The sequence below is a fragment of the Lemur catta genome, chromosome 13 (genome assembly GCF_020740605.2).
Source record: "Lemur catta isolate mLemCat1 chromosome 13, mLemCat1.pri, whole genome shotgun sequence".
NCBI lineage: Eukaryota > Metazoa > Chordata > Mammalia > Primates > Lemuridae > Lemur > Lemur catta.
The window spans coordinates 25,467,630-25,492,085 of record NC_059140.1 but is presented as its reverse complement, the minus strand read 5'-3'; the positions used below and the strand labels follow the sequence as shown (position 1 = coordinate 25,492,085).

Genomic DNA, 24,456 nt, shown 5'->3' with positions numbered 1-24,456 from the left:
TATAGGAAAGAAATTTACCCTTTCTCGAAGCATAGAATTAATTGTATGTCAGTTACCCTGATGCTAAGGATTAAACATCTAAAAGAGAAGCAAGGAATACCCCTGTTTCATTCCTGGTGTTAGTAATTTGTGTCTTCTCCCTTTTTTGTTGTTTTATTGGAATTTTGTCCATTTCATTGCTCTTTCCAAAGATGCAGCTCTTTGCTTCAATTTCATTGATTTCTGCTCTTCATTATTCCTTTTTTCTGCTTTCTTTGGGTTTATTTTTCTCTTGTTTTTCCAGGTTCTCGAGATGAGAGCTTAGATTATTGGTTAGAGACTTTTCTTTTTCCAATGTATGCATTCAGTGCTATAAATTTTCCTTCAGCACTGCTTTTTAGCTGTATACCACAAATTTTGGCATGTTCTATTTTGATTTTCATTCATATTTTCATACAATGGTAATGCATTTTTTGATCTCTCACAACTTTCTCTTTAACCCACAGATTATTTAATAGTATGTTGCTTAGTTTCCAAGTTTTGGGAGATTTTTTTCCTGTTATCTTTCTGTTACTGATTTCTAGTTTGATTCCATTGTGGCTGGAGCATACATAGTCTGTGTGTTTTTAGTTCTTTCACATTTATTGAGATTTGCCTTGTGGCCTAGGATATGGTCCCTGTTGGCAAATGTTCTGTGAACTCTTGAAAAGAACCTGTAATCTGCTCTTGTTGCGTGTTCTAGAAATGTCAATTAGATTCTTTCAGTTGATAGTGTGGTTGAGTTCTTCTATATCCTTGCTAATTTTCTGTGTAATGGTTCCGTCAGTTTTTGAGAGAGGGTTACTGAAGTCACCAACTATAATTCTAAAATCTTTTATTTTCATTTTGTTCTGTTTTTGCTTCAAATATTTTTGCAGCTCTGTTGTTTGGTGTGTACACATTTAAGATTGGTTTGTCTTCTTGGTGGTTTGACCATTTTATCATTAGGTAATGTCTTCTCTGTCTTGGATAATTTTCTTTGCTCTGAGACTATTCTATCTGATATTAAAATACCCTTCCTTCTTTCTTTTCTCCTTCTCTCCCTCTGTTCTTCTCTTTTCTTTTCTTTCTTTTTTTAAATTTTTTTTTGGTTAAGACAAGCAGCTTTATTAGAGAGACTAAAGTGATAGTATGCTAACTTGAACAGCTAGGTTGTTTAAGAAAAAACTTGAAAATTCCTTTTTTGATGTCCTTCAATACTTAGATTTCATTTATATGCAACTCGTTCTTTTCTCAGACCTCTCTATTTTCAGCCCAGAGTTAAGTAGAAACATGGCTTAGTTTCCCTCCAATAATCTGTGGGCTCCAGATAAGATGCTGGACCTTTGAGCCAACAAGCAGGTTACTGGTAACAGTACCTCTAACCCTGAAGACTTTTCAATGTTATAAAGCAACAAGCTGCTTCTGAATCAGAAAATTACTTAATTAGCAATGTATTCAAAATAGCTAAAGCTACTCTAGGTATAGTCGTTAATGAACAGACCGAGAAAAGGTAAGCATATGTTATCTATAGGCATTTACTGTACCTCATACACTTCCTTATGGAACAAATTTTTATCTTCTCTCACAGTTATCCCAGTGGGTTCACCATTGCTGGCTCTTCATGCTTTCTTTTGATTAGTGTTTGCATGGTGTATTCTGACTGGGAGTCCTGGCTACCCATATGGCCTCCACTGGCACCATGGAAGGAGGAGGGGCCTTATTACTGTTGAATGGTAGTAGAGGTCCTTACTCTTTCCTAGGCCTCTTCTGATACCATCCCAGAGTGGAGACGGTGGGTTGAGGTAGAAGTATGAGCTCTCACATGGCCTCCACTGACATTACATATTAATCCCTAACATTATCAATAATCACATTAAATATAAATGGTCTAAATACACTGATTAAAAGGCAAAGATTGGGAGAATGGATTATAAAACATAATCCAACTTTGTGCTATCTACAAAAATCTCATTACAACTATAATGACATAGGCTTTTTGAAAATAAAAGGATAGGAAAAGATATATCATAGGAACATTAATCAAGAGGATGCAACAGTAGCTAAATCAAAAAATAAATCCATCAAGAAAACCTAGCAATCCTAAATAGGCATTTATCAACAATAGGGTACTTTTAAAACTTTTCCATTACGGCTTATTTTCTTTTTTTCCAAAAGCAAGGATAAAAATGAAGTTTTGTCAGTCTGTCATTTTTATTACGATACTATTGATAGCTCCAGCATGTAAAGCTATTAATAAATAAAATCCTACTTGGTCATAATCATGTTTAGATATACTAGTTTGAGCTAGATTAGAGACCCAAAAGTATGCTGAGTTTGTTCACGTTTGCTATCATTTTAACGACATTCGAAGCAACAGTTTAAACATTTTTGTCTCTTGAGAAAACTGTCAGTGCTTTATAAGAAAGAATGAAAATACCACAGCTATAAAAAGAAATGTTCAAAAGCTTCAATCAACTTTTTGTTAATATTCCTAGCTTTAAAATTATCGTCATTAAATCCATATCTATCAAGACAGTGTATTTCAAATAATCAGTTTTCTCCACGGCCTGCTATACCTAAGCTAACTGACAAGTGATTATGCAGATTGTGTCATTGTTATATTTTTTAAAATGCCAATAGACATTCCCCTCAAAGCAGCAAGGAACTACTTTTCAAATTCACTTAAATGACACACATTATTCTGTCTTTTTCTGGCAGCCCTTCAATTGTGCCCAGAGCTTTATGGGTAGATGCCTTTAAATTGTGCAGGAGACAGAGTACAATGTTGCATTCATTATTCCAGACAGTTGTCATCATACTGAAATGAAAACTCCTTTTAAAATTTTAATTAAAATGCCAGAATTGGCATGCCCTTTGGGTTTCTAGATAATATAAAGGTTTTTGAACTATCTGGAAATGTTAAAAATTTGTGCAACAGGGAGGTCCTCCAATAAAGAAAGAGGTTTTAAGCAGAGCTTCTGCCACTATTTATTCTTTATACATGGCAAACAGAAAACAGACCTTCCCAAACTTAACTTTTGTTTATCATTCCTAGAATAAGGCAGATTTATAAAACAATCTCCTAATTTGAATATATATTAACTCATTAGAAACATTGATTGAAAATAGTTTTATTCTTTCAGCAAGAGAAAAATAATGCCAGATTTTTCAGTTAAAAGTACAGAAGATCAAACTCAATAAAGAGATTGATTGTTAAATAATCTGAAATCTAGATATAGCAAGATTGCAGCATCAATTAAGTCAGGAGCCCCATGACTGCTTTAATCAATCCAGGTTTTAGTAAAATTTGGCATCTGTGATTGAGCAAGAGGATGGCGAGAATATTGGGTGGGCATCTATATAGCCTGGTGGACACACCAGGCAAATTACCAAAGATTATGTTAAATAAATTTAAATAGTCAAACCTTGTTAGCTTAGATTGTGAGCAAACCTTTAGTGTAAAAATGAAGAATAATCTTGATTATTGTTTATCAAACACATTTCACATGGAGGTATGATTAGGTTATAATTCCTCCTTTAGAAAAAGTTGAGAATGGCTGAGTATCTTGTACTCTTGATGTTCATATAGAGAAGTGATATTTATTCCATTATATTGACATGCTTTCTTAGCCAATTAGAATAATTCACCCACTTGGTAAACTGAACAGATTTGTGAAAATAAGTAATTTAGGAGAACACTAATGGATAATAAATGATCTCTTAGTTGGTAATATTGACAAAGCAGAGTCTACAGCTATATGGGTCATCATGGCAGATGTTTTATTCTGATTTTCAAATCTATGTTGAAATTAAAATAATTCTTGACATCTGCATTGTTTCAAAGATAGCAGGGATCCAGATTCATGACTAGAGAGCGTAATGATTCAGGATATATTTTGATTGAGGAAGAAGCTTGGCAGGGGTTAGGGGTGGAATAACCTTCGGTTAGGCAACATACTGGCTGCCACATACACCAGAGAGATCATAAAGGATAATAATAAATGGATTTAATCAGCCAAATCTAGTTAGCTCAAATTTTGGGTAAACTATTAGTGCAATAGTGAGAGATAATAATGGTTGTTTTTATCAAAGAACATGATCTGGGTGATATGGAAACAAATAAATTAAGAGAGTCTTACCAGTTATAAAGTATAAGTATTTCATTAAAAATCACATTTTTATTGAGAGTTTCTTATAATTCAGGCTATCAATGAACTGTTTCAGTCTGAGTTATTCCTCTAACACATGTGTGAGGTGTTAGGAACTGAGTACATGTGGTGAACAAGACAAAATAGTTCTTTGGACTCATGGAGCTTCCATTCTAGTGGGGAAGACAGACAATGAACAAATAAACACTTAAAAATATCATTCAGTATTAGATGGAAAAAGGCTGTTAAGGAAACTGAAGCGCTAGTGTGAATAGGCAGGGAAATATGAATATATAGTGCAATGTTGCATAGTATGCTAAGTGCTTGAGAAACCCCCAAACTGATGGGGGTATCTTGGTGTATAGACAAAGAAGAATAGAGATCTAGGTGTATCTCATACTGTTAGAAATCATATTCAGCTTTATTTTTATTAAACCAGAGCCCACAACTGGAGATCTTTGTTCCTTTTGTTCTATTGTTTAATTAGCCAGTTTTGGCTCTGGGACTTGGGGCTGCATCAATCCCACATTGGTAAAACATTCATTTCATTGGGTTATTTGATTGGCCTATTTCTGGCTTGATGGAAATAAAGATTTATGAATACTTCGGGATTAGCTTAACTCTGGTGAACTTTGATTACATTAATTCATTTATTCTCTCATTCTTTTACTACAGGTATGTACCAAATGCCTGTTGTTCACACAAGGCCTTATAGTAGACACGTGGCTTGGACCTAGACACTGCTTGTGCACTGCCTGTACATAGCTGGGATACGATCTCTAAAGAAAAATTTGTATTAGGTCATTAAATATGAAATGTCTGATATCAAAAGTTTAGTTTATTATAACTCAAACAAGAAGCAATACAATTAATCAAAGTATGCTCCTAAACTATCCACACATTTTTGCCATTTTTTTTGTTTGTTTTATTTCAGGATATTATGAGGGTACAAACATTTTGGTAGCATTTTATGTCTTTGCCTCACCCAAGTGAGGATTAGAGGCATGCCCTTCCCCTCTACAGTGCTCACTGTGTCCATTAGTTGTGAGTTTACCCCCCTAACCCCCTAATCCCTGGAGAATATTACTACCATGTGAGCACCATAGTGTTGATCAGTCAGTGCCAATTCAATGGCAAAGTTTTGCCATCGTAACCGCAGCTTGTTTGTGCCAGTAGCAAAGAAGCCTGGAGAGAAAGTGGCCTTGAAATCACAAAAGGCATTTTTCAAAGCTTGTTGGGAATTGAATATTTTCCTTGTAAAAAGTGGTCTAAAGCCTGGAAGAAGTGGTAGTCAGTTGGTGCAGGGTCTGGTGAATACAGTGGATGACAGAGTTTCCAAGGCCATCTTCTGTAGTTTGAGCAGTGTTGTTTGTGTGACATGTGGCTGAGCATTGTCTTGTAAGAGAATTGGCCTGTTTCTATTGACCAATCTTGGCTGCCTAAGCATCCACATGATTTCATCCAACTGGTTGCAGTAGACATCTGCTATAATCGATTGACCAGGTTTCATGAAGCTGTAGTGGATATTACAAGTGCTGGACCACCAAACAGACACCATTAGCTTTTTTTGATGAATATTCTGTTTTGGACTGGGTTTTAGCACTTCGTCTTTATCCAACCATTGTGCCGAACACTTGTGATTGTCGAAAAGATTTCATCACATGTAACAATACAGTATAGAAATGGTTTGCCTTTATGTCGTGACAGCAAAGAAAAACAAGCTTCTAGACAATTTCTCTTCTGATGTTTGTTTAATTCATATGGTACCCATCTATCCAGCTTCTTTACCTTTCTCATTTGTTTCCAATGGTCCAATATTGTTGGAATAGTAACGCCAAACCTTGCTGCTAATTCACACTTAGATTAAGATGGATTTGCTTCCACTACAGCTTTCAGCTCATAGTTATCCACCTTGGTCTCAGGTCGCCCAGGTGGCTCATTTTCAAAATTAAAATCACCAGAACAGAACTTCTCAAACCACTGACGTACCATGTGTTCATTAGCCACATCCCTCCCAAACACTTCATTGATATTTTGAGCTGTCTGCACTCATTGGTTCCATGACAGAATTCATATTAAAAAATAACACAGATTTTTGACTTATCCATGGTTTTGCAAAAATTACTCTAAAAATTTTTTTGAAAGATAATCACAAGCCAATCCATGCATTTGAAAGACTGAGGAGGTACCTTCACAATAAAAATCAAATAATAAGTGTCAAAGTGAAATGTCAGAGATATCAACTATCAATCTTAGTATGTAAGGAAATCGGACATTTCACACTTAATAACTTAATACTAACAAGGAGGAGAGTTTCAAATGCCTTAAGAGAGGCAGAGTTCTCCTCCCTTTGAGGAGATGGTCTGTCTACCATGAGTTTGTTTGGCCTTGCTTTTATTAATATATCAGTCTGTCTGGGTTTGTAAGGCTCTGTTAATGACTCAGTGTTATAAATGATTGGAGTGCCAATGAAAAGAAATTAATGAAACAATTTCTTAGCTGGATCTCCTTGCTTATTGCTAGGTAGGTGTCAGGAGATCTGGGTTATAATTCACTGTCTGAACTTTAGGCAAACCATTTCACTTCTCTGCACCTCACTTAGCCACAACATAAAGGTTATGGGGTAGATACTACTTTATCTTCTTTCCAATGCAGGTTATTGTACATTCTATTATTTTAGTCCTAGAACCAAAGCAAGCACAGATAAGAGTTTAAATGTAGGCATTTGGCTTTTCATGTTGCCTCTCCAGGCTCACTTTTTAAAAAAAATGTGAATTCAGCCCTTATTCCACAAAGCAGTATTCTCTATACAATTCTGGAGTCCATTAGAAGGACTTTACTTTCGTTGAAACCTTAGAATATCAGATGTACTATTGCGAGTAAGGAAGATATAAACCAGGTCTGTTAGCCTGTATCCGAGATGTGGCTGATAGACTGCATATAATGAGAAAAATCACTCTTGAAGGACACACTATACTGTGGCTTGTATTTGTATGTAATTCTGTTGTGACCAGACAGATGGGTGACTATAAGCAAAGTATCTTTCTATTCCCTTCTGAGATATATGCAGGGTCGTCCTTCCTTCAGTACTGTCACGGAGCAGCATGCAATTAGCTACAGAATGTTAGCCACCCTGCTGGATGCAACCCAGCATCTCCCTCTGTGGTATATAATAGTACAAAAGTGACATTAAACCTATCAAACAATGGTATTCGGGCAGCATGGCATCGCACAAACCCAGCTGTTTGTGCTAGTGATTTTGTTTTTCACCAGAGGAGATTTTTGGGGTGAATGTAATGAACGGACAGGCTATGCGTACTTTTAATGAACCCCAAGTTAATGCTTCAGTCTTTTTCTGTCCATTTAAATGCAAAGGAGCACATTTCACATCATAATGAAATAAACACACTAATACACAACCTCCTTTCTTCATTCTGAGCCTCTGCTTCCAGAATTAATAGCTTCCTGGTAGGGAATGTTTGACATTGTTGCTAAATTCTAAACAGGGATCTAATTCAGTGGCCAATTTACATCAGCTTATATTTTGACTTTTAATTCCTCTGGCAACTGAAAAACAAACAAACCAAGAAAGTATAAAGAGTGACTTAATGACAAAAAAAATTAGAATGACCCATATGTTGAATCCATGAGAATCTCTCTCTTGTTTTCCCATTATACTTAGTGTGTCGTCTGTGATGGTAGTCTGTAAAGCAAAAAATGTAAGTCAGATTAATAAAATGAATGCCAAAACTGATGCCCCTAAGAGTGAGTGATTCAAAAAATAGGATGAACTAAACAATTATATGTTAATCATATAGTTAATTCCTGATTTATGATTTATATCTCTGTTTCGTTAAATCTGAGGTCAGTTTTGTGTATTTATAATTACATACCATTAAATAAACATATCTTTTTTGCCTCTATTACGTATCCTCTTTCTTTTAATATTACTTAGTAACAAGCAAAAATATGCAAGTTCTGTTTAGCAGATATTTACCAAGCAGTTAAGTATTGAGTGCCTCTAATATCCCAAGCCCTGTACAGTGTTAGAATTGCTGCCCTCAAGTAGTTTGTAATCTAGAGATCTAATATGTATGTGATATCTAGTGAATCATCATTATCACCTGGGACCTTTTAGAAAATGATTCCTAGTGGTCACACGTAGAGGTTCTGATTTGGTAGGTCCAAGTAATAACTCGGAAGTCTGCCCTCTTTAGAGTTTTCCTCACTGATTTCAATAAACTCTCAGAATTGAGGACTTCTGAGGTAAGTAAAGTACTTTAGAGATCTGAAAAATACTTTAGAAAACCTCTATTCCAATGCATTCATTCATTGTAAATGAATGCCTAGAGATCACAGAGCAGGTAGGCAGAACTAAAACTGGAGCTAGGAGGCCTGATTAAGCAGTTCCCCATGTTCAAACACAGTTCCCCCAGCTCTGTGGCAGCTGGGAAGTTGATGAGCGGCAAGGTCATTCACAAATCTAAGTGTCTGTCCAGGACATCCTCTGCTGCAACCGAGAGTCTTTCCCCTGTGCCGGGGATGTGAGTGACTCAAGATAGCAGTGGATAAGTACTAGTAATATTAAGTCGTGGAAGGGAAGATAAGAAGGGTAGGAGGGAGATAAAACACGGCTTAGCTTAAATACTACTAAAATGGCCTTTGTCAATATTTGGACACTTGGATTTGGTGTCACTACCCCTCAATCATTCTACCTCTTTCAAAATCTGTTTCTCCTTTATTTTTGAAGTAGGTTGAATGAACATGGGTAAATAAATAGATAATGAAATAAAAATAATAAGTAATTATAACTATGGTTTATCTACCTGACTTCTTCATCAATTAAATATGGACATAGTATTCACATCTTTTCATTTTATCATTGGCATATTAAGCTGAAAATAAATGTAAGTGTAGGCCTAATTTTAGCCCTCCCTTAAATAGAAAAAAATTTATTTAAAATTAATCCTGTGTCCTGAGACATGAATCATGTTATGATGCTTTTGGTCTTTGATTTCATCTCTGATCATCTTGTTTTTGAGGAGTACCACGGAATCCAATCAGTGACAATGCAGTCATTGATAAACAATTGATTCTTGCATCAGTCGGCCTTTTTAATTGCTTCATGCCACTTCTCTCTGCGAAATCTATGTTATCCTGGCCTTCGGAAATTAAAAATAGCTCCTCTCTAATAGGGTATCAGTCCTAATTAATTATTCATAAATTATTATTTTCCTGATTATTCTTCTGACTGGGATGTAAATGACATTAAAAGTCTAGGCTCTATATTTGGAACTCACAGGAGCAAACAAAATTAATGGCTTTAAGTGAGGTGAACCAGATGATGGTTTTGTGTGCAGTAATGTAATAACACAGCAAAGCTGAGAGAGGGAGAGAGATTATTCCATTAACATTGAACACTGCTTAAAGAACTTGTAGTTTCCAACATGCAGAAGGAGAATTTTTACCCTCAGCTGTACTTAAATATTAGATGGTGTGAGGTGGTTAAACGGCAGTGCATGGCTGTCTGAATGGGTCTGGATCTTTCTGGCACTTCCCTCCCCCACCCTCACCCCGATATATACAATGGAAGAGGGAAATGTGGGTCGTCATAAATCGTCCTGTGTACTCCTGCCACCATTTTACAACCGGAGGGAAGAATGACTCTTCTCATCCTCCCTTCCCCCACAGCAGCCGTTTCGCGGGGCCTTTGCCAGTGGCCATCCTGGCTGTACAACCTGTACGACATGAAAGGGGACCTGAATGTGGGCAGGGGCTCCTGGCAGTTGTGCTTGCTTCCCTTGGCCCCGATTTCACGACAGCTTCCTGTGCCAGGCCAATTAATTTTAAAACTTTCCTGCAATGGACTGTAGAAGTTGGACGAAATGAGAAGGAGGGCAGAAGTGTGGTTCTTCCCTGTTTGTATTCTCCCTAAAGCAAAAGGCAAATATAACTGAGGAATCCCAGGATCTTTTCTGTTCGTTTTTTTTTTTTTCTTTACATGCAGTCTTTTCCAGTTTTATTAGAAATATGAAGCAGAATCCTTAACTGCCATCCCATATTATGTCCCCTCCACCCATTATCTCCCTAGAGGCACCACTGTCATCAATTCAATGTGTACGCTGGCCCTTGTTTCATTTTTATCTATAATTAATACATAGGGCTAATCATTTGGATAGTATTTTTATTATTTCATTTTTGCCCATTTTTGTCTTGTTTCTCACCATATTTGATATTTGGAAATCATTCCCTATGAATACGTATGAATTTAGTTGGTTGCATTTAACATGAGAGAGTGCTTTATCCATGAATACAGGTACCAATTTATTCTTTCATTTCCAGACTCATAGACATTCATGGGCTATTACAAATCATTCTGTCGTAAAGGCAATAGACCAAAACTTTATTTGCTCTTCTGGAGTTTTTCTGAGTATATTCTCATAGGGAGCACTGTGGGATCATTTGGTGGCTATTGTTTTTAAAAAAAATATTAAAAATTAAAACTTTTTAAAAAATAAAAATAACTTTAAAGATTTGTTTGCACATTGTGACTATGTAATAGGTGGCGGACTACCTCAGAGCACAGCTGATTGCATCCCTGCTAATTTGCGCAATAGATTATGCATTTGACACCTTTTTTTGGAGGAAAGAGGTTGATGGGACAAAGAGGACATGGAGCAAGCCTGCGGTGCTTTCCCGAGCCTGCCTGCAGATGTCGTCTACACAAAGTAGCAAGAACAAAGATCCCTTCATGGAACAGCACTCTATGTCTTGGTGGTGGTTTTCCTGAGCCCCAGAACTAGGGAAGGTCAAGATATTATGGGCTGGTTTCACTGAACTCACGTCACCCAACCTCTTTTCATCATAATATCTGTATTATAAAGCATATAATCCTAAAAGCGAGTGAATACAGTAGTAGACATGGGAAATTAAGTTTAAAAATGCATTCAGAATTGGGTTGTCCATCTTCATAGTGACACAAAGTCAGGGTTTACATAATATCAAACAGGTTAATGCTACTTAAAAACTGCCTTAGTCAGTGGATAGTATTGTAATTACTGAATTCCTGTGAAGCGCTTTGCTTTCTTTTGTTTTGTTTTGTTTGTGTTTGATATAGCCGTCTACTATACCATTTGAGTTCTAACAGCAAAACAGAAAAGCCTTGAAAAATAACAGAACACTTGAAACCTTTCTAAACGTTGGTTAGGCATCTTTAATTGCAGACAGATCTAATTATTATTGTGGTTTATGCTCTGAGGCCAGTAACTCCGTATATGAAAACTTATTTCTATATCATATTTTCGTTTGAACCATTCTTTAGTTTCTCTACTGTATTTAATTGTTTGTTTCTGCTCACTTTTTTTTTGTGAGAACACTCTCAATAAAACGTATATGTAAAATACTCTTTCGGCTGTGACCGGTTTAGATATTTCTAAACACTCGCATGTGCACAGCCATTATTTTCAGCGTCATTCTATGCATGCTTATAAAATGAATTGCTGAAAGTATGTGAACAAATTTAACTTAATATTTTCAGAAGTATATCTTCTGTTAATATTTTTTCCTTGTTTTCTTTTTACCACTAAATAATTTCTCTACTAAAATGTAGCGTTCAAATTAGTTCAATTTTTATTACTTAGTTGTACAAATGTATAGCAGTATAATTGTACACACACACACACACACACACAATCTTCTCCCACAAACCTCAGTCTGGCTACAACCACAGAAAAGACAAATGAGTATTTCCCAGTAGCTCTGGAGTGTCACAGGATGCTTTATGTTTAGGGTAAAGATGGGCAAGAGGAACACCAGAGCTCTGAAGCGGATCATGACCTCCTAAACCAAAATCTATACAAAAGTCCAACAAAGTCGGGAGTATGAACTTTTGAGCAAAATCAAAGAGGGTATGAGGCTCTGTGTCCTGGAGAGGAGACAGGCACATGCAAGAGTGTTTAGTGTCAGGAAAGGGGGATGGAGCTCAGAGCATCCTGAGCAATCCCTTAGACTGGACAACTCTTGCTGTTTACAACTTGCTTTTATGAGCCTTGGAGAGATTAGTCTGTGGGAGGGTCAGCCTGACCCACAGAGGCAGAGGTGGAAAGGACATTGGTCTGGTTTGAGAAAACAGTGATCAAACAAAAAGGAGGCCACCAGTTTAGAGCCCTCTTTGTTGGCAGCAATGTCCCAGGATCAACTCTAGGATAAAATTCAGTGAAGAAAAAAAGACATTCTTTTGTTAACACTGTAGTTCTATACCTTCAGTTTGGCTTGATGCAAATAAATTGTTCCATGTGTACCTTTTGATCAAGAAACTGATTTTAAATGCCCTATTGTCTCTTTACTCCTACTTTCTTACCTAAAATAGGAGACGAACAAAATATCTGTGCTATCTAGAAACAAATACTTAATAAAGAATATCCTTGGGAAACTTCCGAACCAAAGTCTGCTTTTCAAACGACAAAGGACATAACAAGGTAGAATTGAAAAGTTAACCAAACAAATGTGTATTTTAATATGAGTAAATTGGTTGTATTTTCATGAGGAATAGCATTTTCAAATGAATATTTTTGAAATAGCACTGCAGATTTTAAAGCCAATATTTCTTTTTCTGATTTGGTTTTATTTGCATTCAAAATCATGGCCTTGCTTTGAACATTTTAAGGTATTTTAAAAGCCTGTAGCACAGTAACTAGGCCTTTGAAATAATATAGAAAGCAAAATATAAATATCAAGACTTTAGTAATTATTTCTCCAGGCAAAGGATTGAACATAATTGTATATTTTTGAAATCAGAAATGACCAAAGAAATCATTCTGCTATTTGATGGCTTCCTACTGCCTACTTGGTAAGCATGAAGTTCCTTAGCATGAAATAAGGCATGAGCTCCAAACTGACGTATTGAATTCATCCTCTGGCTCTGCTGTTTGCTCCTTATTTTCTCCTGCGGTGACATGGTGTCTCCGTTGTTCTTCCTTCAGCATGGACTGGCCTTTGCTCTGCTCTGTCTGCAAATCTCCACTCACTTCAAAACTGAGTATTCAACATACTTTTTCTATAATGCAACTCTTAATTAATCAGTTAGTTACTCCCTGTTTGTATCTCCATGGCACTTTGTATGTAGTGATATTTTAGTACTTGTCACACTGTAATTTTTATGTGTTTACATGGCTTTCACTCTAGACTGTGGTTCTCAGCCCTAGACCCGAAATCCTCTTTTTATAATAAACATTCTGTAATGCCCTATTATTATTATCTTGACATGAAATTTTTAGATATATGATTTAACCTATCTTATCCTAAAAAAATCAATATAATCCCCTAACTATAATATGAAGGGAAATAAAAGAAAAAAAGTATAATATACTAATATAATAAGATTTTCTACAGCAAGTACTCAAGAATAACTTTACTATAAGGTAGAATACAGTATCCTCTCTTCTGAGAAACATTAACTAGACTATGATTCCTGGTATGGCCCAGACTATACTGTATAATTTTGTATTTATCCCAGAAACTATACAGTAAGTAAATGATCAGGTCTGTAATACTAGACTGAGCATTACCTGAAAGTGAGTAGTACCTCATAAATACTTTTGTATCCCAAATGTATAGTACTTACTAGTTTCAGTTGATTATGTCTTAATTTGTTGGGTTGATTTATGTTAGAAATCTATTAAGAACTTGAAATACGTAGATGGATAAAAATGAGTGACCAATAAATTTTTAATCTTTATCATACCAATAGATCGATTTGTGTTTCGTATATATGCACCATTTACTTTTCCAAAGGAAGCAGGAGTAAATAAAGAAATAAAAATATATGTAATGAATTGTCATTTTTGGCAATCATATATACCCCTGGAATTTAGAGAACCTAAGATTCAATCTTTTTGAGCTACTTTTCTTACTTTCTTAAAATGTGGGAGAGGATATCTGTCATAATAAAATGCTATTGGTACAATAAAACCATAAAGAATACCCAAATGGTTTGTCTTTTTAATTCAGTTGCCGTTTTTCTTTAAATATTACTGTACCCTATTCAATGGGAAAATAAATGTATGCAACTTATTAATCCTATACATTTCTCATAGACCATAAAAATTTGGTGCATGGTTTGATTAATAAAACAAAAAGGTGCTTTAGTCTCTAAGACTAATGGGATTAAATAATTAGTGAAATGGCCAATAAATAATTGCTTTTGATTATAGAAGAGTTGAACAGCTTACATTGTGTCTCAAAAAAGAGCCCCACAAGTTTCCCTTTGCCCATCTTGCTGGTAAGGAATTGCTGGAAGACACTTTTAAGTGGGGAAATGTTGGCAAGTAGTATTTACATGTTAGTTATGCTCTTAACATAAAGGAGAAAATATCTCTGTTATTGTCTGGGTTTATCAAGTTACGCTTATAAGTCTGCAGATGATGTGCTCTAGAAATAAAATGAAAAACAAGCTTATAAATTGCTGATGATAAAAATAGAAAAAAATATAGTTAAGTTTTAAATCACAGAAATTATTCCAGCTAATTAAATTAGGAGTGTAAGAAATAATGAGGAAAAATATTTGCTGAGTACCGACGTTGTGGTACTGTGTTAAGCACTAGGTATACCCTGTTGAGGGAAACAGACATGACATTGCCTCCACGGAGATTCTTTTCTAACTGCAGAGACCTAGAAAATAAACCAGTAATCCAAGCTAACATATACATACATAAACAAATTGAGAAAAAGACATTAAAGAATAAACAGGGTGTTGTGATACATAAAAAATGTTATTGGGAGATGGGACTGGGTCCAGAAACCATTAAAAGGGAATTTGAATAACAAGGAACCAGCAGGCAGAGAGCCAGGGCATTGCAGGTAGCTCTGAGGTTGTCATGATCCAGAAACTGGAAGCCGGACAGTGTGGCTGGAGGAGAGGGCACCAGGGGAGAAAGGGTGGGTAGGGGAAGGTTGGCAAGGGTTGTGTCATGAAGCCTGTTCCTAAGCCAGGGAAGAACTTTGGAGTTTGTGTAAAAGTAATGGGAAGCCATTTATGGGTTTTAAGGAGGGAGTGACTTGATCCATTTGATCTATGTTTTGAAAAGATCCTTCTACCGGTGTGGAAGAAATGGATTGCTGGGTGGGGGCGGGGGTGTGTGTGCTAAAGAGGTCTTGGAGAAATGCTTAGACAAGGGCTCACGGACCAGGGGCCTGAACAGCCAGTGGCAGTGAAGGTAGAAAAACAAACGTGGTCCAGACTTTATTCAATTTTAACTCAACAAACTGAAAATACGGAGAAACGACTGTTGCAGAACATGCTTTTCAGTTTATATTCCCTATTGTGGCTCCTCCCTTCCTTGAACGCCTGGAACTCATTTGTGTATTTCTCAGGAATGCTTTCTTCCCCCTAGATTTTAGTCCTAAGATCAATTCCCTTATTATAGTTTACATAGTAGTAAGTAAAGTAGAATTTTTTTTTGTAATTGTAATTATGAAGATAACCACTTTAATTTATTTATTTTTCCATCTACTTTTTTTTCAGTATATTATGGGGGTACAAATGTTTAAATTATGTATATTGCCCTTGCGCCCCCCCCCCGCAGTCACAGCTTTAAGTGTGTCCATACCCCAGACAGTGCGCATCACACTCATTATGTATGTATATACCCTACTCCCCCCTCCCATCTTCCCCACACCCGATCAATGTTATTCCTAAATGTGCACTTAGGTGTTGATCAGTGAAACCAATTTGATGGTGAGTACATGTGATGGTTGTTTTTCCATTCTTGGGACACTTCACTTAGTAGAATGGGTTCCAGTTCTATCCAGGGAAATACAAGAGGTGTTAGATCACCATTGTTTCTTATAGCTGGGTAGAACTCCATGGTATACATATACCACATTTTATTAATCCACTCATATATTGATGGGCACTTGGGTTGTTTCCACATCTTTGCAATTGTGAATTGTGCTGCTATAAACATTGGAGTGCAGATGTCTTTTTTATAGAATGTCTTTTGTTCTTTTGGGTAGATGCCCAGTAATGGGATTGCTGGATCAAATGGTAGACCTATTTGTATCTCTTTGAGGTATCTCCATATTGCTTTCCACAGAGGTGGCACTAGTTTGCAGTCCCACCAGCAGTGTATGAGTGTTCCTATCTCTCCGCATCCACACCAACTTTTATTGTTTTGGGACTTTTTGATAAAGGCCATTCTCACTGGAGATAAGTGGTATCTCATGGTTTTGATTTGCATTTCCCTGATGATTAGAGATGTTGAGCATTTTTTCATATGTTTGTTGGCCATTGTTCTGTATTCTTTTGAAGTTTCTGTTCATGTCCTAGTAAAGCAGAATTTTATATTACACTGTAATTTCTGTAGTTGCCATTTTGGGTTAAAAATAGCTGAATATTGGCCAGTTCACATGGTTTAACCTAACAGACTCAGAGTTTTACTATTAATATTCTCATTTAAACACTTGGCTAACATGGATGTGTCCTATGATTAAAAAAAAAAATTCTTTGCTCCTGTGGATAAATAAATGAGGGATCCAAATGGCATTTCAGTGTTGTAGGATGCATTATTGCTATGCTTCGGTCCCTAGACACATAGAGCACCCTCACTGGGCAATCCAGGATGCAGGGGGGAATGAAATGACCACTTTATTAAAAAAGCCCACCTTCCCACTGTAGTCAGTCAAATGCTGTTATCCTTTTATTACTCTGTAATTTTGAGGGCAAGTTCAATGAATAACTGTAGAGGCTATTAAGAGCTGTCATGGAAAATTTATCTGTCTTTAAATGGAAGGTAGAAACATTACTGCAGAAGCAGCGCTGTTTCAATGTAGATAATTCTCCTCTTTGAGCTTTTTAAAACGATGTTTATTGTTTCCTACTATGTCTCCCCAGACCATTCTAACACTTGCAATTGTGATCCTGCCTTTTTCCTCTTGTCAGGAATAAAATTTATGGAAGAAGCATGGCCCATGGGAACCAATCTTGTTTCATGTTAGTGTCTACACTGACAGTGCACAAGGGTCAGTAGTAACTTGCAAAAAACATAGTTAAATCCACCCAGCTTCTTAAAGGGCACAAGGCCCAGAAAGAGCCTCTGACACCCTTTCTTCTTTAGCTTTATCCTGGGCATCTGAGAGTGAAAATGTGGCTGGTGGAGGTCATCATAATGTATAGAAATAACTAAATATTTCAGAAAAATCACTGTATTATTGTCCTGTTGTTGCTGTGTCTTAGTAAGAACATAAATTCATTTTCTCGCGTTCTGGAGGCCAGAAATCTGAAATGAAGGTGTTGGCGGGGCCACCTCCCTCTGGAGGCTTCAGGGGAGGGTCCTTTCTTGCCTCCCTCAGTTGTGGCAGCTCCTGGCATTCCTTGGCTTGTGACTGTATCAGTCTTACCTCTGCCTCTGTCTTCAGGTGTGTCCTTTTTGTCCTTAATCCATTCTCATCAGATTAGGGCCTACCCTAATCCAGCATGATCTCAACTAAATCCTTAACTTAATTTTGTCTGCAAAGACCCTGTTTCCAATTAAGGTCAGATCCTGAGGTTGTAGATAGACAAAAATTTGGGAGAGAAGAATACACTATTATACCCACTATAGTCACTGATTTGGTGGAGTTTTTTTCTAATTTTAATTTTATCAGCTTTTTAAGAAGCTACTTATTCTCAGTGCTTTGCTTCTAAGAAGAAAATGGGGTAAAGACCATTGATTTATAGGATTCTCAGAAGATCAAATTACCAGAAATCTCTACATATACAGTTAATAAGAGAATAGAATTCAATAAGGAAGAATTTTTATCTAATTGTAAAATGCTATTAAAAAATTTGCTCAACTGAACTCTTGTATGGAGACTTTGAAAGAAATACATTTCCACGTATGGTTTGAAGTTATGACTTTTTCATTTAAGTGTATTTGGAGTATTGATTCTTGGATATAGAATGAGGTTCTAGCTTGTGGAATATTTGCCTTTATGTATTTATATAAAGTTCTAGTCCATCAGTTTTATTTATACTACCAATTTTAGTTCAGTTTCAGTTCTGAACACATATATCTTATACAACTATCTGAACTATAGTCCCATTTATAACTCTTACTATGGGACAGTAATGCTGCCACTTTTCTTTCTATTATGTTATGCAATCCTGTATCACAACAACCCTGTGAATTAGGTAGTATTGTCCCTGCTTTACAAATGATGAAAACTGAGGCTTAACTGATTTGTTCAAAGACATATATGTGCCAGCAAAGGAACTGTTGTTCAAATCTAGGTCTGTCTGACGCCAGGGTGCAGGGTTTTGATCACTACCCAATGCTTCTCTTCAAAGATGTCCGTCCTGGTTTAGCAGGAGTTCTGTAGGTTTATCTGCAGTTAATCTAGTGTCACATCAAGCTTATATTCCTGATACTGAGGTACTTTTCTGGGTCTCACTGTGCCTGGCCAGTGCATTTACTGGAACAGGGCTCAAGTTCTATCCCATGGGGGTGGAGCTGTTTCTTCCAACTCCTGGCAAGTAGCTTTAAGCACAGGCAGCTGATACTGAATGAGGTGGCAAAGACCATTTGCCTTGGGGGCACTTTTCACCTTCAACTAAGATTTCTTCCTGTAAGCTGTATCTGTTTAGATGCAGACTTAGGTCACCAAGCAGGCTGAATAGAGTAGGCATCTTGCAAACTCAGGTTTGTTTGCCAGATTAGAAGGTGGCTTTACACTCCGATGATACCTGCCTAGAGCTGCCTTCGAGATCGCTGCAAGGAACGTACCCTCGCCTCAGCCTCCCCACTACTCTCTGTCTGCTTATTCTACTTCGTTTCTCATCATAGCTCTTATCACCACCTGATGCTTTTTTATGTTTATTCTTTATTTTGTGTCTACCACAAGGATGTAAGCTTCCTCAGGACAAGGTGAGCCCTTGTATTTTTTACTTCTGTATCCCAGCATCTAAGAAAGGGCTTGGCACAAAAGCCCAAAGAATGTGGGAGTGAGTGAATGAGTCAGTGAATGAATGAATGCAACGTGGTTAAACCAGTGATTCATATCTACTTTTTTTTCTCCTTGTTAATTTTTAAGAAATTATAGGACTTCTCTGAGCCCTAAACACTGATAAAATGTTAGTATTTAGATATCTATTGAGCAGAGCAGTCTCACCTGGTGTAATGATGTGGGGTGAAGTTTATGATTACTATTGGGTGGGATTCATAAGAGAGCTAAAAGAATGTCCTTGAGCTAAAGTAGTAGGAAGGCTGAATGGGTAAATTATTAATACTAGAAATGGCAATGATTGGACAAAAATATATGCTGCCTATAATATATAATGCCACTTATATATATGCACATATGCATATACACAGCATATATGTACACACATTACATTTAATATATATTAAATATATGTTTATTAAATATATATTGTTTCTTTACTTTTTTCTCTTTCATTAAAGTGAAATCAGTGCAGAATAGTGTTACATTATTTATTTATCTATAAATATCATCAGAAAAAACCATTTGAGATAAATTGCTAAGCCCTCTAATTGTGGTATAAGGATGGGAATGCTTTTACATTAAATCATTGATTCCCACAAAATATGAGTCCACACATGATTTTATTGGGACAAGGGCATGTAAAGGAATATGATCCTTGTTTGCTTTTACTGCTAGTGGATTTCAAGAGTTAGAGAAGATGTATAATTTGAGTGAGATGCTTAATTAACATTATGGAAGGAGAGACAGGCATTTCGTTTCTCCACCAGAAGCCTGGCTCTCTTAATATGGGATATGCTTAGCTTAAGGAGAAATTGGGAGGTGATGAACAGAGGAGAAAATAGTCCTTATTTAGCTGAGGAGGTAGGAAATGAAAATTCTATTTTTTCAAATCTTCTTCCCCTGACCAGAAGGCTTAGTTTTCCAAACTGCCTTGTAAGATTGAGTGACGATTATGGATAAAGAGTTCTGGGGGCTGTAATGGAGAAGGACAGTCAAAACACCCTGGGTGGCCAGACAGAGAGAAAGGAGACATTTGCTTAGAGCTCAGCTCTGTGTCTCTCATGCTGGTGAATTTCTGTTACATTATGACTTTCTCCTTTTCTGTAATGGAATTTATCGAGACAATGAAAAAGGTAATAGAGCCATCAATATAGTATATTCTGGAGACCCAGCTGAGATGCTAAAGTAGCTTCTAAGACTTACAGAACACATCAAAATGGATCAAAATTGCTGCCTTTCAGTGTGGCCTGGGCAGGAGTGGAAAGAGACTGGCAGGGTGAGAGTGTTTAAAAAGTGGCCCCAAGAACTTTAAAGGACTTTAGTTTCAATTTCTGGGGTGTCTGCTGAGCTACTTACAATATTCAGAGTTTTAAAGCCATATTTTTAATTCTTTATTTTTTCTTCAGAAGATCGATCTTTATTGTCTTTTAATGATATGTGTCCAGAATATATTTGTTAAAAATAGCTTTTTGTTAATTTGCATGTATATTTTTTTGCCCCTTTCTTTGATTACTGTGATTTTTTTTTTTTTTTTTTAGATCTTAGGAACATTGGTATCTTAGTTTTCTTTGTCCCTTTATCAAGCCATTTTTATATTCATATAAATTATAGAACGTCAGTAGAACATCACAGTTCTCTCAGTCTCCTCCTTGGGATCATTTTGTGACTACTTAAATAAAAACTGTGTGTCCTTTCTTATGGAGAAGGAAACTTCTTTATCATGGGTAGTGGGCCTAGTAATGAAGGAAGACCTTTTACCAACTTTGCTATGTGCTGTATCACCGAGTTTATTATAATGACATAGGCAAAGGGTGGTTCATCTTAGAGCAGTGCTCATATCCCAGAAACAAGCTACCATCTAAATTGGTAGCAGCATAATTTAGAACCATAAGGAATATGGAATGTTATTCAGAGAGGGATCATCCTCTTCTACAACTCTGATAACTGTCTTCTAAGCCATTACTTTAGTATAAATTTAACTTGTCCTTTTTCAGGGACATAGTAGAGAGATTTTAAATGATATGATCACAACAGATGTCATTCCACATACCTGATGTCTACCTGGATCAGATTGATGACACTTGATGACAAATGCCAACTACCTTTGGTCACTAGAGGAAGGCAGTATTTCTCAAGTATGCTTTGGGTTTAGTAAAATAAATCCATTACTGATTTTACCCTAATGTAAAGGGTCTTTCAGAAGAAGCATTACCTTGTACAGGACAGCTTTTAATTTGATTCCAGATTCAGATACTAAAATAAACAAATATGCATATGTATCTATTAAAGAGAAAACATTTAAGCATAATTTAATTTGCATCTCTTACAGTGGCTTTTTCTGAATTTCAGCTTTTCTAGTGATTCTGCCACTCTTAGGAGTAGATTTTCATTTCTTAGGTTTCTTTTTCTTAGCTTTTAAGGTTTAATGGCTTATACGAAAAGACACTTTTCTTGTTACAAGATAGCATGTTTCATTGGCTACATTCACTCTGGCAGATGAGTTATGGCAGATTCTTTAATATATATATTTTGCTTTTTTTTCTATAGATGGACCCTCATAGTGTTTTGACAGTTAAAAGGATGGGGGGTTATTGAGCGCTGAGTTTCTCAGCTGCTCAGCTGTATTTTTTGAGCTATATATCAGCAGAATTACCCAGCTCTCTTACAGAAGGTGTTCTGTTGCCAGATGGTACTCTGCAGGAAACACTTCCTAGTTTTCTTAAATCAGGATTTATAGTAAAATAGAATAACACTTAGGTAGAAGAGACTTAGGTTTCTCTGGAAATCTTGGAGTCTCAAATATCCTTCCTTTCTCTCTGTCTTCATTGTTTCCTATTCAATTAAGCTGATAACAAAATGTCTGCACTGCTATTCAATAACTGAAGGGCACATTCTTAGCAATTTTCATTGTACTGCCTGCTTTGAGACCATATCGAAAGGTTCAGCTCCAAGTGCAACATTAGCCCAGCAACTGCAGCCAATCGTTACCAATGATTTTTGGTCCTCCTAATTGTTTTTTACTTTATTGAGCTTATTCAGAAATAATGAAACTCCATCCTTCCTTTTCTTAAAAGATATTTGCACAAAGTGCAGTTGCTGTTTCTTCTATAAACTCATCAGGATTACCTTAAGGAGTCCTCTTAACTATTGATTTTCTAGTCTGGCCAATAGATCTCCTAATTTGCAGAAATACCCCAGTGCAAGATTTTAACAATTAGAAAATTACCAAAGGAAGTCCCAGGGGACCCTCAGCTTCTGCACACACTGAAGGCTCAGCGTCACATGTCCCGCTGTAAGTGGGGAAACTAGATGGCCAGGGAGAGAAAAATAAAGCACAAACTTAAATATGTGGGCAGAGCTTCCTTCGTTTCCAAGTTTTGCACCTGTTTCAAAAGAATGTCTTCTCCTTTGGATTAGAATGGTACTTTTCAACAACCATAATGAAATATTGTTTACACAAAGCATTTTAGTGGTTACTTTAAACCCACACCCACAGAACAGAAAAGACAAAGGGCAAGTTTCACTAAGCCCTCTGGGAAGATGTGTTTGATGAGCTCTTATTCTCTTCTTTAGCTTACAATCGAAACCCATACATTTTAAGCAAAAGTGAACTAATAATTTTCGTAACATCAAAATTGTTTTGGCTTTTAGTTTCGCTAGAGAAATGTTTTGGATTTTAGAACACAGGCTTCTATGCTACTTTATAACTTACTGCTAATTAAAATTTGTGATAACTTTGTGACCCACTTGAGAACATCAGCATTGCCAGAGTGCCAAGTATTTTAGTGATACAATATGCAGTTTTGACATCTTTTAGTCAAAACTAAAAGCTTTGCTAGCTGGCTTGTTTAATTAATTCCAAAGTTTGAAAATGTGTAGTGAAGATGTTAGAAAGCTGATGCACACATTAGGACTTAGACCTGTTCAATCTCTTATTTTCGCCCATCTCTGACTTCCCTCAACGTTCTACCTAGAATTTACCATGTTCTTTCTTGGTTAATGATCTTCAACACATTCTGTTGTCCCTACAGAATGGCTTACAAGATCCCATGATGTACTCCTACCAATGGAAACACCTTCTCGCCGTCTCTCTTTACTCTCTCTTAGGTAATCTATACGCTGTTTTCAGCTGAGTAATCACTGGTTCCCAACTCACATTTATGCTGTTTACTCCTGTTCTCCTGAATGGAAGCCCTTCTCCTAACTTTTCCTAACAATGAAATTGCTCCTGCAAGAATCTTTTCAAATGTTACTATCTCTGTGACATTTTATCTCTACTTACGATTTGATTTCACCAGAAAATATTGATTTCTCTTCTGTTTACTAACAGCATTTTTTGCGTGTAACTGAGCGCATGGAACTTGATTACCACCAGCATGCGTTTTTGCGTTTACATGCACATCTTCCACATTGGACCATGAGTTTCTATAGAGAAAGGGTTCTGCCTTACTCGTTCTTGGCTACTTCACACATAGTAAGTATTCAATAAATGCTTATTGAAGAAACCAGGCTGAAGTAAACCTTGGTGATTATCTGGTCATTGCCTTTATTATTATTTTATAAGTGAGAAAAATGTTACTCAAAAGAATTTTAGTTATTACCTCAGTGGCATCGTCAGCCCCTGACAATTTCTCTCTTACTTTGTTACCTGCTTTCTGTTTGAATATAAAAAAAAAATTAAAAATTAATGAAGCATGTACTGTTTGTGTAGTGTTTTCTATTTTCACCTACTTTTATCTTCAAATGGGTGAAGTTGGTAGGGCCAGAATTATTTCCTCCACTTTGCAGATGTAGAGCAAAAGACTCAAGTGATTCAAACCAAGGTCATAGGTAGAAAGGCAAGTACTTGAATTAAGACCTGTTCTACTCTAACCTTTCATGGGTCATTCTGTTATCACTGGAAGTTGAATTGTGACCCTGGTCTTGTTTCTCTGTATGGCGTTATTAAGGAATTTCAGATGTCTCATTGGAAAAGTGTAACTTTTACAAATTTTTCCAGCTGAAAGAAGAAAGTCACATGTTAAACTATCCCTGGAAAAAAATGCTCAAGAAAAACTGTCCTGGATGGTTTAGGGGAGGAAGCCCACCCTTCATACCCACTTTATATCTGGAGTAGAAATTGAGATAGAGATGAACTTGACCTACTAGAAACAGCATTTCCAGAGTTAAACACACAGTGATAAAGGTCATCTGAAGTTGTTAGTTTTTATTTATTTTTTTACTAATAAAATATATGTTAATTGGAGAAATTTTAGAAAATGTAGGAAAATATCAAGAACTAAAAATGTCCATTATCTATCAACAGGAATCCACTATTAACATTTTAATA

General features: G+C 36.4%; 1 protein-coding gene and 1 non-coding gene across 2 annotated transcripts in view; one reads left to right on the top strand and one right to left on the bottom strand.

The window, feature by feature from the left end:
* The window catches only part of GPC6 (glypican 6), a 1,073,567-nt gene that overhangs the window by 120,373 nt on the left and 928,738 nt on the right, over nucleotides 1-24,456 (top strand). The window lies entirely within an intron of this gene.
* On the bottom strand, nucleotides 1,541-1,666 carry LOC123649559. Its single transcript, XR_006739060.1, has one exon. It is a non-coding gene; the product is annotated as a small nucleolar RNA SNORD22 (small nucleolar RNA).